Source organism: Aphis gossypii, chromosome 1 (genome assembly GCF_020184175.1).
Source record: "Aphis gossypii isolate Hap1 chromosome 1, ASM2018417v2, whole genome shotgun sequence".
NCBI classification, from domain to species: Eukaryota; Metazoa; Arthropoda; class Insecta; order Hemiptera; family Aphididae; genus Aphis; species Aphis gossypii.
In genome coordinates this window covers 34,211,688-34,227,943 of record NC_065530.1, presented here as the reverse complement: position 1 = coordinate 34,227,943, position 16,256 = coordinate 34,211,688, and the positions used below count along the sequence as shown (strand labels likewise).

The 16,256-nt window shown below is 36.1% G+C and overlaps 1 protein-coding gene across 4 annotated transcripts in view; it reads right to left on the bottom strand.

The window, feature by feature from the left end:
* LOC114127776 (epidermal growth factor receptor) overlaps positions 1 to 16,256 on the bottom strand; it is a 77,493-nt gene that overhangs the window by 20,780 nt on the left and 40,457 nt on the right. Inside the window, exon 1 of one of the 4 annotated variants that reach the window (XM_050198156.1) lies at positions 14,128 to 14,645. The exons of 1 other annotated variant lie outside the window; for it this stretch is intronic. The gene's annotated coding sequence lies outside the window, so the exon portion shown is untranslated. Of the gene's footprint in view, positions 1 to 14,127; positions 14,646 to 16,256 lie in introns of those variants that run through there. 2 more of the 4 variants (XM_050198155.1, XM_050198154.1) reach the window with 2 other exon arrangements.

Below are 16,256 nucleotides of genomic sequence, written 5' to 3'. Positions count from 1 at the left end.
TATATTACTGATCTTAGCTTATAAGAGGTGAGTGGAGAGGGATGTTGGCTTTTATTGCTGGCCGCAGAGAAAACAATATAATATTATTATTATTATGTTTTATATACAAGTACCTATACATAAACGTTTCTCATTTTTAAAAAAAAAACTGGTCGTAAATGTTTTTACCCTCTTATCGATATAATATATTATCTGCATCTCGCGTACAACGTATAGCCTATTATATGTATATAGGTACCTGCTCGCACGTAAACGAAAAATATGTGTGCGCGCTGTCTGTGTACCTATTTGGCTGCATTATAATATAGGGGAGGGGGGCGTGTGGAATTATATTAATAAAAATGATACCTAGCTGTTTGCCGCTGTAGGTGATTCGCGTTTCGAACGCGTTAATTTTATGCCTATCGCCAGCAGCGACCGATGCTGTAGCGGCGGCGTCAGTAACAATATTTACACGTCCAATAGTCGGCGCGCGGTACCTAATTACTACCTTTGGGGCAGAGTGTTCCGCGAGAGCAGAGAGAAAAAAACATTTGGGAATAAAACGGTTTTAATGACTGCGGTAAACGACGTTTAAAGTGACGGTGGCACTATGGGTATGAGCGAGTAAATCGTTTATAAGTTAAAATATTATACATCACAGGCGCTTAAGGTATAATAAATTATATTATGTGTATGGGTATAGACGCCCCGGTTTTTTGCAAACGGATTTTTTTTTTTTTTTGGCGTTTACTATTAATCGTTTTGTATACGAGCCGAGAACGAAATGAAATATAGGAAGGTATAGGTACGCGAAATATAATTATTTAATACATTTGATGGGTACCTGGAAACGCATACCAAGCACGGCGACCGTTTTCGAGTGCAGCGGCGGCAGATGGGTTTCGCCTCGGGGATAGCGTCGTTGATTTTTTTTTATGGTTTTCGCGAGTCTATATATTATATTCGATCTCCAGTGTACGGCAATAATTAGTCAGACGGCCATATATTACATTATTATAAATTATTATAGATGATGTTAACCGCCGCCAGTTTTTGTCCTTACAGTTAATATATTATATTCTTGTATTCTATCTGATATACACCTCTTTTACGTAGCCCTTCTCCGTACGTCCACATCGTCTTCGAACCTCTCATTAGTCCGACACATATTGCCTACCCATACCTTCACATTCGACAAGACTATACTCACTCACGACACTCGACATACGCGTTTTTTCCGTACAGGTTTTCGTAAACGCGTGTATACGTGTATATTAGATGTATAAATAGGTATTACCGACTGTATACTATACGTTTAATATAATACAAAAAATATTACACCAATCATTGTACCACGGCCTATACATTTATTTATTGAACCTAAATGATAATACCTATACGTGTCAGCTGTAGGCATTATTACAATCACGTAAACATTTTTCGGATCTAGTCATTGCAGCGGGCACACGTTTAATGTGCTCGACGAAGAGACTCGGGATCCTTCACGCGATTGAGAAATCGACATTTTATGTAAATCTAGTTTTCGATTTGGTTTCTTTTTCTAGTCTTACGGTCGTGGGCGGCTATACTATAGCGCTGTATAGATATAATAATAATTATAAACACTACCTACGTAGGTAACAGTTTTAAAATAAAATAACGTGTGTGTTCGTTTTTTTTATATTTTTTACCGGTGTTAATGCACGAAACACAATTTTCTGCAGTGTATACAGTAAAACATCGTAATAATATTTTGTAGTAATACACTGTACACAATTTTTACAAATCTACAGCACTGTTATGCCGTATTTACTATTTATGTAATATAAAAACTGGACGGTAGGTACATTTGTCATCAGAGGAGCAGCAGTACGTTTTCGATTTGATATTTTGGTGTGCGGCGTACAATGACCAATGGCCATATAGTAATACATATAGTTTTTCTGGGGTCGGAATTATACGCATGTATCTGTCTGGGTATCGGGTGACAGCAATGTTTCTGTTTTTTAATGAACTCATCTTCGTACCGTATGTATATATAGTATAATATATTATGTAGGTACGAGTAGGTATACGGCGGTCGCCGGTCGGGTTTTTAATGGATTTCTAACAATAAACTGGTATTCGTGTCCGACATGAGTTTTAATGGCGCACACGATTTACACGGATTTGAGAAATAATATTATAATGCATATAATATAGGTAGTGTATAAACACAAAATGTAATGTCCGCACGAAAACCAAAACGTACATTACAGAATACCACAAAAAACGCACACATAAACATAAAGGCAATACGAGAACGATGCATAGTCGAGTAACATATGCGGTAAGATGTTTTATAGGTATTGTACAGTCGTGGACGAGCTCGTGATACGCGTTATCAGTGAGCCGTCTGGTGTCCTTGGCGAGAGAGAGCGGCGCACCACTTATAACAATAGCGGACTGGAGATATCGTATATAGGTACCTATATATTATTATTATTATAATATGGCTGCACATAATAATAATAGTATGCGTTTGTCTTACACACATATATATATATATATATATTATTATAATATGCTTGTATATGGGTATGTAAAGCGCACAAGCGGTGTTAAGATTTATGGGCCGACCTGAGATATATAATATAAACGGGCGGGAAAACAAACCCCGTGTTGCAGCGTGTATCGCGAAGACAATGGAAGTGCCCACGATTGTCGTGATCGCGTTTTCTCTTTATTTTTCTTTCTCTCTCTCTCTCTCTCTCAATGTAGTATACGTAGGTACGTATTATACACACATACATACATATATATTATACACGCATAAATACACGTTATATTATAATACAGGTACTTATATATATATGTATATCTATAGACGATCTCGCGCAAACGCGCCCCGCCCACACTGTCGCCAATTAAACGACACACGACGGCGGAGACCCGATGATGTGCATCCGTTGCACTCGCACGCACATAACAATATATTATTATTATATATACATGCGTCGCTATTATATCGCGCAGGGTTATTTTGCATACGCGCCGTATATTTCATGCCACACATATAGATACAAATATATATACATATTGTACCAATATAATATGGTATCGTATATTTGCGAGTACGCTCGTGTGTGTGTGCACGCGTAATGTAGCATTGTGTTTGTTTCTCCGGATGACTCTTCGGTGTATACAACTCGACCGTGATCGTCGTCGTACCAGTATAATATAATACCTATACAGTTGCAGCAGCAGAGCGGGGAAACTGGTCCGGCGCATTCCGATGAGAACGTTTTTACACCGGCGGCGGCGGCGGCGGCGGTAGCGAAGTCGAAGTCGAACACCTCGACTTCAGTATTTACCGCGGCGCGGAGGAGCTGTATGCGCGTGTATATAATATACATATACATACCGCGGTCCACGAGTGGCGGCGCGGTCGAACCAACACATAATAATATTATAATGTATAATAATTTGTATAATGAGTGGTGTGTATGCCCCGAAAATACACTGAAACACACACTTGTCTGTAGGTATAATATGCTTAAAAACGCGCAGCGGCAGTCGTATCGTGCGCCCAAGTCCATAGGCACAACGTTACACGAGAACGACGGCCGGCGGATTCGGAGGAGGGAAAAATGTATACAAAAATAAGGAAAAAACTCGAAACTCGCGGGTATCGCGCTATACCCACTAATTTTCGACGGCCGCCGCGCCGCCGAGGGCCCGTGGACGACGAACGGGGAGACAAAGTACCCATATAATATTCTGGTTTTACGGTGCGCAGTCGTCGTACGATGTACAACGACCGAGAGGCGGTGTATTTCTTTTTTCACCGTCTTCGATTTCAATGTGTGTACCTAAATATATTATTATTATAATGTACAGTCGCGCGCAGACACCCGGTACTCGTTTCAGCACTAAACAACCACTATACATATACCTAACTATGTATTATTTTGGTACACGATATGTAATAAACACACGGTTGTTATACGGCGGATACAACACGAAAAAATACGATTTATGCGAAAGAAATTATAATCTAACGTCAGGGGCGACAAAAAAAAAGAAAAAAAAAGAAAAGAATAAATAGCCAGCTACTCGTCCCGTTTTTTTTCCATAACGTTCATTATATAATATTATTTATATTGCGCCCGTGCGGAATAATGAACAACGATCGACAATGAAATTCTTACGTATATTATAATATAATATTATACAAAAACCAATCGGCAAATACGTATCGAATACATTATCGTATTATAATAGTATACATATATAATATGTACAGATGATGGGCCGATATACATATTATTAAAATATACTCTCGCGCGGCGCACGGGGGTATGTATATGCAGTGGTACTCCAGTGGTATTACAGCTCCGGTCGGCGGAATCCGGTGCCGGCGATACCATCGATAACCTTGGTCGAGGAGAAGAAGAGAAAAAATACAAACCAGAAACCAATTAAAAAAAACTTTTACATATTATTATACTATTATCGTGTACGCGTCTGTTACTTACAGTCGTCCGCGGGCCGCCGCCGTTCGGACGACAAAAACAAAAATATTATAATATCATGCTCGACGATATCGATCTGATTTGCGCCGCGCGACCGAGAACGTTTCTTCGGTAATTAGCCGGCCGGCCGGACTACTATAATAATATATGACTTCCCCCGAAATAGTTTTTAGTTTTTACACGGTCCGCACGCGTGACTCCTCCTCTGCACAAATCGGTTGGTCGACACCGAGGTCTGTTACGCGGCTCATCGTCCACGTCACCGACACGACTTCCAAAGCCCTAACGCCTCGCAATCGCCGTACGCCAACTGTTGCCGCGACCGTTTCCAATAGCACTGCAATGCGCACACGCGGTACCGGTCAAAGCCGTAAGCACGCTGCGGATACGCGATATTATTGTTAATATTATTATAAATACACGTACTCACACGCACGATCGTACCGTATACAAGTATTATATATACCTGTACGTAACCGACGATATACGCCCACCGGCAAGTTCCACCTAAACCAGAATCGTCAGTTTGCGGCGACCAACGCACTGCAGGTCGGGTGCCGGAGAGGAAGGTTCGGAGACCTTGGACGGTACTAACCTCCGAAAAAATGCGCCTATGCGTGTATCTATTATCGTTATAATTATTCAACCTCCGACATCATGCGGATGACGTATCTCATATTATATACCTTTACACACATATCCCTATATATATATATATATATTGAATACGTTATATAGGTGTACACGCGCGTGATAGGCGTGTTTGTGACGCGTAAGTACGTACAGAAGATCGTGAAAACGTACGTATAGATGGCCAGCCATAGGTGGTATTCGTCGAATAAATAATAATTGATTGCTTTCCGATGTGAATCGTCCGCGCGGGATATATTATGGACGGTTATTAAAACGGCGGCGGCGATCGAAAGGTCATCGAGCAAGGCATATATAATAATAATAAGTGTGTGTACATGTATTATAGTGGCGAGGTATAATACTTGTGCCGACCGAATTATTATGTACATGTGTGTGTGTGTAGCTGTTGACGAGACGACCCCGTTTTAAAAGGGAGAACGCCGACGAATTAATATCATTTACGACGAGCGCGGCGTGGTAGAAATATTACGCGGAGCGGGGCAAACGGCGTGTCCGATTGTTTCACGTCAGTCATATACGATAATAATAATAATAATAATAATATAGCCATATACACGTCTCGCGTCAAAATCACGGCTCTAAAACATTTTAATTTCTCACGCGTCTTTATATATAATAATGATCTCGAACGCGGCTCGCAAAGCGGCATAACATATCATATATATATTCGAATCATCGTCGATTATAAACAGCAGTATGCGCCGTATACATAATAATAATATTATAGTACACGATATTATACATAATCATACCTACTCGTGAATTGTTGCGTACGGAACAAAGGACGACGCGGTAATATTACACACACACATATATATATATAATTATTATTATAAATGTATAATGAATGCCATCGGTCGCGTGCATGTCGTACGAATAAGGCTTCAGCCGCGTACGTATAATTATAAAGTACTTATTAAACGCGAGTAAAAAATAGTAATAGACCCTCGTCTATATAATATGCACGGGCGAGTATAAAACGATTTTGGTCAACTCGATGTGTTTAAAGTGATGTATAATCTATATTATGTGTATAACGATATAATACATAGGTAGTGTACGTATCGCGCTGTAAAATACGACATATGACGTACGGAAACGCGGTTCGAGTGTTCGCGGACGATATATCCGAAGAATGCGTTGGAGAACGTATAATAATATCTGCAGGAACGAGACGCGCGAGGTGTGGAAACGAAACGTCGCATCCGGGCGGCACCGTAGCCATAACACTATACGATACAGCCACCTTCGTTGTTGTTGTTTTTTCTCTTATTATTATTATTTCGCAAATCTCTGTGGGTGAACCCGCGTGCAGCCGCCACGCTCGCGAGCTACACTTTCACCTAACACGAGTTGGTCGGTTCTAGGAAACGTATATTCTTTTTTATTTCTCGTATTTAATCTAGCGGCAAATGGGGTTTAAGTAGATACGTGCGAACGAATGTTTGGGGTTGATAACGGAACACGGAATCACTATGGCTTGTTCCAAGAACTTTTTTGGGAGAAGTAACACGCGAATTATAATATATGTTATGCGTGATTAATTACTATTGGTAGTAACTATATTATATTACTCTCCAACTCGCCCGCTACTACCTATATTATAACATCGTTGATGTTATAATAAATAATACAATTATTAAAAAATCAATATTAATATTACACTTACAAACAAGTATACATGTGTAGTTATACAAGGTATGAACCCGAAACAATTATCAAAATTATTAGAACTGTGTATAAGTATAATTGATTAGTAGAAGTGTGGAGAACCGAGATATACTCGCAGAAAACATGAGTAATGTCAGTATATTTAAGTATGACGTATCATATAGAGTCTTCTTCGTCATCTCACCGGAAAATAATAGTAAAAGTAATAATAATATAATATATTCAATATCATTTATTATTAGATTATTCTAATATACATATATTTACAATTGTGGTTTTCAAAGTTTATACGGAGAGGGATAAGGAGAGTGATTGAGGAACATACCTACTGTGGCGGCTCGCGACCACCAATGGCAAACGAAGATTTCGACAGGTGTACGTGTTTGTGATTTATTGATTCGGTTTATTGCCAGTTTGGAGTTCACAGTATATGTTTCCTCTGTATATGCCTGTAGCTCGTGTATTCTGGTAATCAACAAGTAACGATCTCCCGCTGGGAGACGGCTCCACGAAGGGGAAAAATATAAATACCGATATTTTTCATTTTTTCTATACTATTATATATGTATTATGCATTATGGAATCCGCGTTCGTTCCTAAAATTGTCTTTTCTGCGAACGCGCGAATACAAAACGCTTATTGAGCGGTGTATTTTACACACATCGCTCAAGACATTATTGATGTTTAATATTTGAATAAGCAAACAGATTTGTTTGTACGTCATAATGGTTATATATACACTTATACTTAACGTTTTTATTGTTTAATATGATAATTTTGGTTAGTTAATTATAGGGGACTCTCAGAATGGTTCTCGATATTAAGGAAACTCAAAATCGACAGTTCACAGTTAAATTATATACTTTATATAAATACAAACAATACAAAAATAATATTTCTAACATCAAATCAGTTACTTCAGTCGTTTTAAGATGTTATGTCCTAACTTAATTTTTTTTTTTTAATACTGCACAGTAGTAATCCGCATGTATTTTTAAAATGCAATTATTTGGAGCCAAATTATGCTATAGTCAAAATTTAGGATCAATTCAATGATGCTTTTTAAGGATAAAATATTGACTTCTACTGAAATTTAAGAATTCCAATTCAATTGCTCAGAGTCAAACAAATAAATGGCAAAAAATATTGAATTCCACGATGCAATTATTATTATCATTATTAGTCATTACTCATTACTGTTGACATTTTATTGTTTTATTTCTGTATTAATGTCCTGCTTAGGTATATACATTTTATGAAGGTTGCATAAAGTAATAAAAATAGAAATGTTGCCACAATAATGAGAATAAAATATAAAACGAGATATAAAGCGAAAATGGATTAAAAAATATACAACCGAACGTTTAATGGTTTGAAAACTTTCCACTATACGACGTACCTACCTATATATCATGCATTAAATACATATGCAATACGGCTTGTATTAGTAACCCGATTTTTGGGTCAGGAGTAAAAAATAAATTGTATAAATGAGATTATAAGTTTTTCTAACTTACATGATATTAATATAATATGAAATCCACACAACATCATCCTTAGAAACAAGGCGGTGGCTTTTAGTTTGCATTTTAGTCTAAGAATACTAGCTTATATTGTTAAATAGCGGACAATTAAGTACAACCGTTAATTAATGTTCCCCAGAAGATTTCAAAGTTATTAATCTATTCCGTTATCATAGAATAATATTTAAAAATTTTTGTAACAATAAAAAGATTTTGTATGTCAAGATATTGCATGCGGCATTATATAATAATTTTACAGCTTAAATTCTCTGGTGATTATCCGTCCCAAAAACTATCAACTACAGAAGGATAGTAATCTGTTGAATTATATTATAGTCGTTTATGACATCTGCAATTCTGTAATGTATAGAATTTCAGTCAGCCAAATCGATAATCATCTTAGATATTTTGTGTTGGATATTCTTTTGAAAATTGATAACAAACCAAACACATTGATGTTACAAACAAAAATTATATTCTGAATTTAAAAAAAATAGAGACGTTTAAAACTATCATTGTAAAATGGCGTACTTTTTTTGGCTTATTAAATAAAAAAGGCAACGTTTAATCGGTCGGCGCGGCGTAAACTTCAGAAAGGAAGAGTAAAAAAAATTGTATGAAAAATGTTATTTGTCTTTGAGAATTCGATGTAGACAATCGCTAACAGAATATTTGCACTTGTTCTTTGTGCCGATTCCTCTTGCAGGTCAGTTTTTTGTAATTTTGTCTTATACAGCCCGTAAACAAAGACCAATTTAAGTTATCCAAGAGAAGGGACGTAAAGGGGGAGCATGGGAACCGGAATTTCGACATTCTAACCGTAAGACGTTTTGACACTTCCAAAGACCTTTCTAAATCGTATTCAAATATTATAATATTGTTGATAATATTATATCCCTTAACATCGTATAGGTACACCATATATACCTAACGTTAAGAAATAATATTTTTAGAAGAGATAAATGCACAGCGGAGGGAGAAAAAATTATAAGTACTGAGATGAAATCACTGACAAATGCATACCTATACATACATATACATATATATTATATAAAAAATATATTTTTTACGACTCAGGCACGCATAAACCGGTTGAATAACTTGCGTAAGAAGCATACTATCGCATTTTATTGCCTATACCGACGGTTGACTGTACGAGTAATGAGAATTTGTTTATATTGTTTAATAATTCCATTAAAATCTTAAAAACCCACTTTAGTTTTAACCTAAAAATCATAAAATAGTAGTACATTGGTAAATCAAAATAACTGTGTAAAATGATAATAAATATAATTTTGTTTTTTCAAACAAAATATGTCATTTAATATATGTTGGGAAAAAAATTATAAGTAGGTATATATTTCTAAATAATATACAAATGTAGATATATGATAGTATAAACTTTTTTAAATAAAAAATATTTCCAGTTAAAAATGAAAATATAACCAACTATCAAGATCCTGATGAGATAATAATATACATGGTTAATGGGTATACGTATAATTTTAGTAAGATAATATTATTTTTTCTTCTCATATTTTGGTAAGGATTTCTTAGCTGATTTATGATTGCATTATTGGTATATAAAGTGGTCATAACAAATCGTGTACTCGTATTTTTCAAGAAATGTTGATCGTGTGTTGTATTTTTCCGTAAAAATAAAAATTTCTCTGATGCAGAAAGAATGCAGTCGTGACCGGTGTGCAGCGTGAACGTGTATAATAGGTATACAATATACATATTACATACATACGCAGCTCGAGGACTGTTATGCACAATACAACTGTCATTTATTCTTTGATTGACTCGTGTCTTCCAAAATATGGAAATTATTCGAAAAACAACAAAATATAAAATACATAGTGCTACGTACCTATATTAAATCGACAATAAAATATCAACTACAAGTATATACATATATTATAAATAAAATTTTAAATTATTGTAATTTCTAAAGATGAAAATTATTTTATGAGTCAATTTTAGCTGTATAATAGTATTTAAGTGTTGAACTTTTATAATATATACATGTGCGCTTCAGCCTAATACTTCCTTCACCTGACCTAGTTTGTGTTTGTATTTAGTATAGGTGGGTTGTTTCTTTATCAGCCTACACTGATTTTTTTTTTCATAATGTAATCAGTATAATCACTGTTCGCCATCCTAAAACCTATGAACAACTGCTGTTCAAGAATAAATTGTAACAAACGATTGTATTTTTTTGCGGGTTTCATAATGGAGTTTACTATAGTTTTACTTATATTTTAAAATGCAAATAATTATCAAGTATAAATATATTTTTAGATAGGTACAATCGATAAAATTTAAACAATAGGTCGTTTCATTATTTATTGGTATTAGTTTCAACTTGTTTTTCTAAATAAATGTATACTCTATATGTGTATAACTATATGAATGTTTTTTAAATTTTATCGCCAAAATAACTCAAAAATGTTTGTAATAACTTACGAACATCGTTATTTAAAATGGCTCACGCTTACATGAACTAGATAAAAAAATATTATAGGAAATATATTGTATGTAACTATATTGTACACATATATATATATTATAATGTTATATACATAAACACATTTTTATCTCAGCGCCCATATAAAATTATATTAATGTTTAGTTTAACGCTGGCTAATAATAAAGTATGCTGTATCTGGGCCGTGTGATCACGAAGTGTTCGTGGGCGGTTACCAAATAATAGCAGATAGTAATTTAATTTCAGGACTGGATTTTTTTTCCTCTCTCGAACCGCACCACACAACAGGTGTAAAAGATGTATCTGTGACCCTCGCATATGACAGCGGTGTGGGTATTTTGGCGCCAGCCGATATAATAGCCCCTCGGGCCCCTCTTCTTCATACACGTACCTACTACACACATAATCTCTATTGTGAGTACCGCCGAGGTTCGATTATTAATATGAAGAGACTCATATTATACATATAGGTACTCGCGAGAAAATGAAAAGGGTCTCCTGATGTATTATAATGATATATAATATTATATATTATGTATATATATGATATTACATTTAAACATACGTTCGAAGGTATATTATATTTATAAATACGGGTGTGGGTATAGTGCAAAAATGTTGGAATTTCGTTTAAAAGCCATTATCATGTGAACCAAGCAGATATAATATTTCGTTAGGTTATTCATATTTACGAGTACACGACGCCGTTACATTCTAATCCCAATAAGCTACACTATCTATTGCCCATATCATGGTTTATGGTCGAACCGTGTCTCGTCTCCGTGTACTCGGCTCCCGAACTGATACACGCATAAGATATGTGCAGCGTGCTTATGTATTTTTATTTATAATGTAATATATAATATAAATATATTATATCGTGTATGTATAAACATATACATGAACATACATTATATTATTATATATATATGAGAGCGAGTGTATAGAAATTCAAAATCGAGAAGACCATTGTATAGGTCAACAATGTACACCAAGAAGGGGCTGGTTGCACCGGAGGAGAAACAGAGAAGGAGAGAAAATGCCGAGCCTCGCGAGATAGGACAATGGAACTGGTATATCATGGCTCCTAGTTCCTACCCCCGCACTTGCACATGCACACACTCACACACACACCAGCGCGCGCGCACACTTGTCATGTGTTATTGTTATTTATAACAATAATAGTAACGACTGGCATTGTGTTTGTATAGTTTAAAAGTATAGGCCACCGTTCCCTTCAAAAAAAAAAAAATCTATATACATACAAAATTAAAAAATACACATACAGGTATATGCATCTCAAAGCTTGGGCGGTGTTTACCGCAAGTTCTTCCGGCCGTCGGAAAGTATCATATATTCCTATACATATAGAAACGTTAACGACAATCCTTTTTCAAAATATTGTGGTTCTTGGATTTAATTTTACACAATGTAACATGCGGCTTGAACATGGCGCTCGAACGTTATAATAATGAACCTATTTATATGCAGAACACATACAATATGATACGTTATATATAGTACATATATATGATCGTTTTATATATATTATGAACGTCTTAGCAATAATATAGCATTAATCTGCACAGTTAAAATGGAAATTGAGATGATATAATAATAGATCAGACCCGACAAGTATTATTATTGTTGTTATTATTTTATATTATATACAGGTATGATCTATTATTTTGTTTTATTATCAGTGTATTTCTGCGTCGTAGTTTAAGGCATGAATGATAATATATTTGGTTACATTTTTATTTCTTATTTATTGATGGTAACACGATTCACGAACGAACGAATGAGTTAGTAGGGAACCGGCAAGTAGAAATGTCATTCGAATGACCTGGAGACTTTAACGATGGTATAGCTAAGACGTTGATGTACACAATATTATACTATTCGAGATAAAATCACACTGGGAACATGTTTTTTTTTTTTAACGCCCACTCTATTCACTTTCCTAGACGATAGAGCGATATGATAGCGTTAACGCTGAGAGTCGGGAACTCTCCGAATTTGGAGACACGAAGATGATGAAAACGACACATCTCGAGTGCAGATATTATAATGCAGCTCTTGGTCATGCGTGTGTATGTGAATAATAACAAAATATTAGGTCGAACCAAATAGGCCGTGTAGCGCGTGTGTTTATAAATCGTAATAGTTTATATGAAGTATCTGAGTGTATGTATGTATGTATGTGTATGCTACCTCCACAAAACGCCTACCCACCTTCTAGAAGGAACGACATGTGCGTGTGTGTGCAGCGTGCGCGTGTATCGACATTGTGAAATAATTACAATACAAAAATGAGAATACACTTAGCTATATATTATAAATGGGCGCATATGTATTATATATTTAAAAGAATCCGGAAATAAGGATAAAAAGGATAAAGATTAGGTGTATTTAGTGTTATTAGGACAGTTGAACAAAATTGTATGACGTACGTGCAACATCAGTTCGTCAACATAACTGCAAAATCTGTGCACAGATTCAAATATTATGTTGTGTGACCCCGTCGGCCGAGGCCCGAATGTATAAATAAAAAAACACACACGAGCTCGCGCATTGCAGTATACGTATTATATGTCAAGATCCACAAGATTGTGAGCGTGTAGTTGTTTACAGAAATTAAATTATTACGAAAAAATAACAAGACAATATTATTATGTGCCTATATATACATTGTAAGTTATATTATTTTATGTATTATTGTGCGTAAGTGCAAAACGAAAACGTCGTCGGCTTATTACTACATTTTAGAGACATACAGAGTTGTGTGTTTTTGTTGTTTGTATTTATTGTGATCGCGCAGTTTTAAATGTTAATCGTGGCAATAACACTCGAACGAATATCGCATTACTATCATATTATTATTATTGTACGGTCGCGAACATCATATATAGGTAATATAGCAGGACGCTTGAAGTGGTTGCCCGCCACGGTGTACCTGCGTTTATTTGTTCAGCACACCGTATCAAAATCGCGTCGTTCTGTAAACACGAAATTAATCGCTCGCAGTAGTGTAAGTATATACCGAGTATATTATACACATATATAACGGTAGACGTACGTTATAATAATAAATGATAACTTGCACGACTGATGAAAACTGCAACGGTTGTATATATATATAATAACGAACCCTGGTCGGAATGGTGGAATGAAAAAACTGAGATCGTAAGCATTTTTGGGTAACCGTGGCGGCGAGTATATAATATAAGCTACGTTGGTCGCGTCTCATGTCCGTTTTGTGTAATAAAATATAAATGTCTGGCAGACTTACCTGTATATTTATTTATATATTTATATTATATACGCAGCCCTTGAACGACGATATCCTTTTGGCGCACAGACGAAAAACCGCGCGCACAAAAATCGAATTCCGTACACGAGCGGTAGGTATACGTGCCGAACGGATTACAGGTGGTTAGTGAAAAATTAATAAATTAAAACGATATTATTATTATTATTATACGACAATCGAACGTTTGACCGTATATATTTTATATTATTATTGCGAATTATTGGCCAGTCGTTGCGAGTGCGACGACGGGGATACGGTTGCGCGGCAGGACGAACGACGACGCACCGACGGGTCGGGTCGCGGACACGGACTGAAGAGCGCGGTCTTGAAAGGAGGCGCGGAGGCTGTGCGGCGGCGGATTGGTCCGGGCACGCGTTGGTGAGTAGGAGTGAGAGACCGCGTCGCCGTCCGACCATATAACATGTATACACTTACAAACATTACCACCAGGTATGTGTCAGGTAAGTGGCGTGCACGCGCGTGTGTGTGTATGCGTCGAATGGCGTTGGTGGGTGTATAACGGGCGAACAACGACCGGGTCGAGTGTTTTCGAACTCTACACCGCGTTTCGCGCGCATTTGCGATCTCGTAGTCGTTGTCACCGTCGCCGTTCTTACACGGGGTTACGGAACGGACGAGGGTAGGGGGCGCGTGCCCTTAACAAATCTTTTTCGTTTCGTGAGTGTGTTTATTATAACCATCATTATAATACCATCGCGGTTTGTACGAGGAGTGTAGCGTATATATTATGCGCATGTAGTATATAATGACGTTATATGCTGTGTACACACTTGACGACTACGACGACGACGTCCAAATGTCAATAATATATACTCTTATACGACGGGTGTTTGTATAAATAATAATAAAAAATAACCGGCTGGCGATAAGGTGTTGTGCGTATTTACCGTGGGCAAACGATATCGGTTCTTCATGTGTGTGTATAGTGTATAGGTACCTCTATATATCATAATCTTTCGGTTGTGTTATTATTGTTTTTATTTTTCTGGTTTATAGCTACACCGCGTCGTCGTCGTTGTTTTGTACCTATGACGTACATATTATTATGGGTATTATCGGCGGCGACGAAGAGTCAAAACCCGTACCAGATTGACACATACGGCGATCACGACCAATGAAAATTCAAACCGTGAAAAAAAACGTGTACACGACATTTAAACGTGAACGTCGAAAAAAAATCAAAAAAAAAAAAAATCTCTCTAATTACTATTTGTATATTAACGTGCGCCGTTCAAGACGGTCGTTTGTATATGTATATATGTTTTTCGGTGTATGTCGTGACTGTGGAATAAACAAATTATAAGGTTCACAGAGACAACGAGAAAACGCCAAAGTGTATAATACACCTATTATGTTGGACGGCGCGAGTTGAAAATTATCGCCTCGTAGTGCTTATAATTATATACATTCCTTTAGTGAAGTAGGAGGACAACGTATATTATATCACGAGTGTGTAGCGTGTTACTAATACTTTTATGAGGAACGTTGATTTTTTTATGGTATTTATCTGCATCCAACACAACGATAACGCCGATACACGATATATGGTTATTAAAACGGCTTTAAGTTCGGTCGTCAACGGTGAACATATTTTTTTAAGTAAAAACACATAACGTATACATCATAATAATAATATCCTATATAGGATGTGATATAATAGATAGATTATACAAAATATAGAGGGAACATAGATAAAATAATATGCTGCGACTACATAAAAAGGATAAGTAGGCATCATGGTTTACGAATTAATAAATTATTCAAAATGCACCGAATTCGTATCACATAGTATAATATTATGAACTATATAGAACGGGTACTGTTTATAAGGAAACTAATACCATGACGTATATTATTATATTTATGATGAGAAATAAAATGTGCTTATATAATATCTAAACAAGAACCAGCAGCGTGTCTGTAAAACTAGCTATGTATCCTATAAGCATCATCTAGTACGTTTAAAACCAGATTCGAACCCGACTGAACGATATGCATAAAGCAGGTATCTTAGATATATTAGATATACCAGCTATATACCTACACATTTGTATATATTCATCATTATGGTCCTGAGGATGCGACGA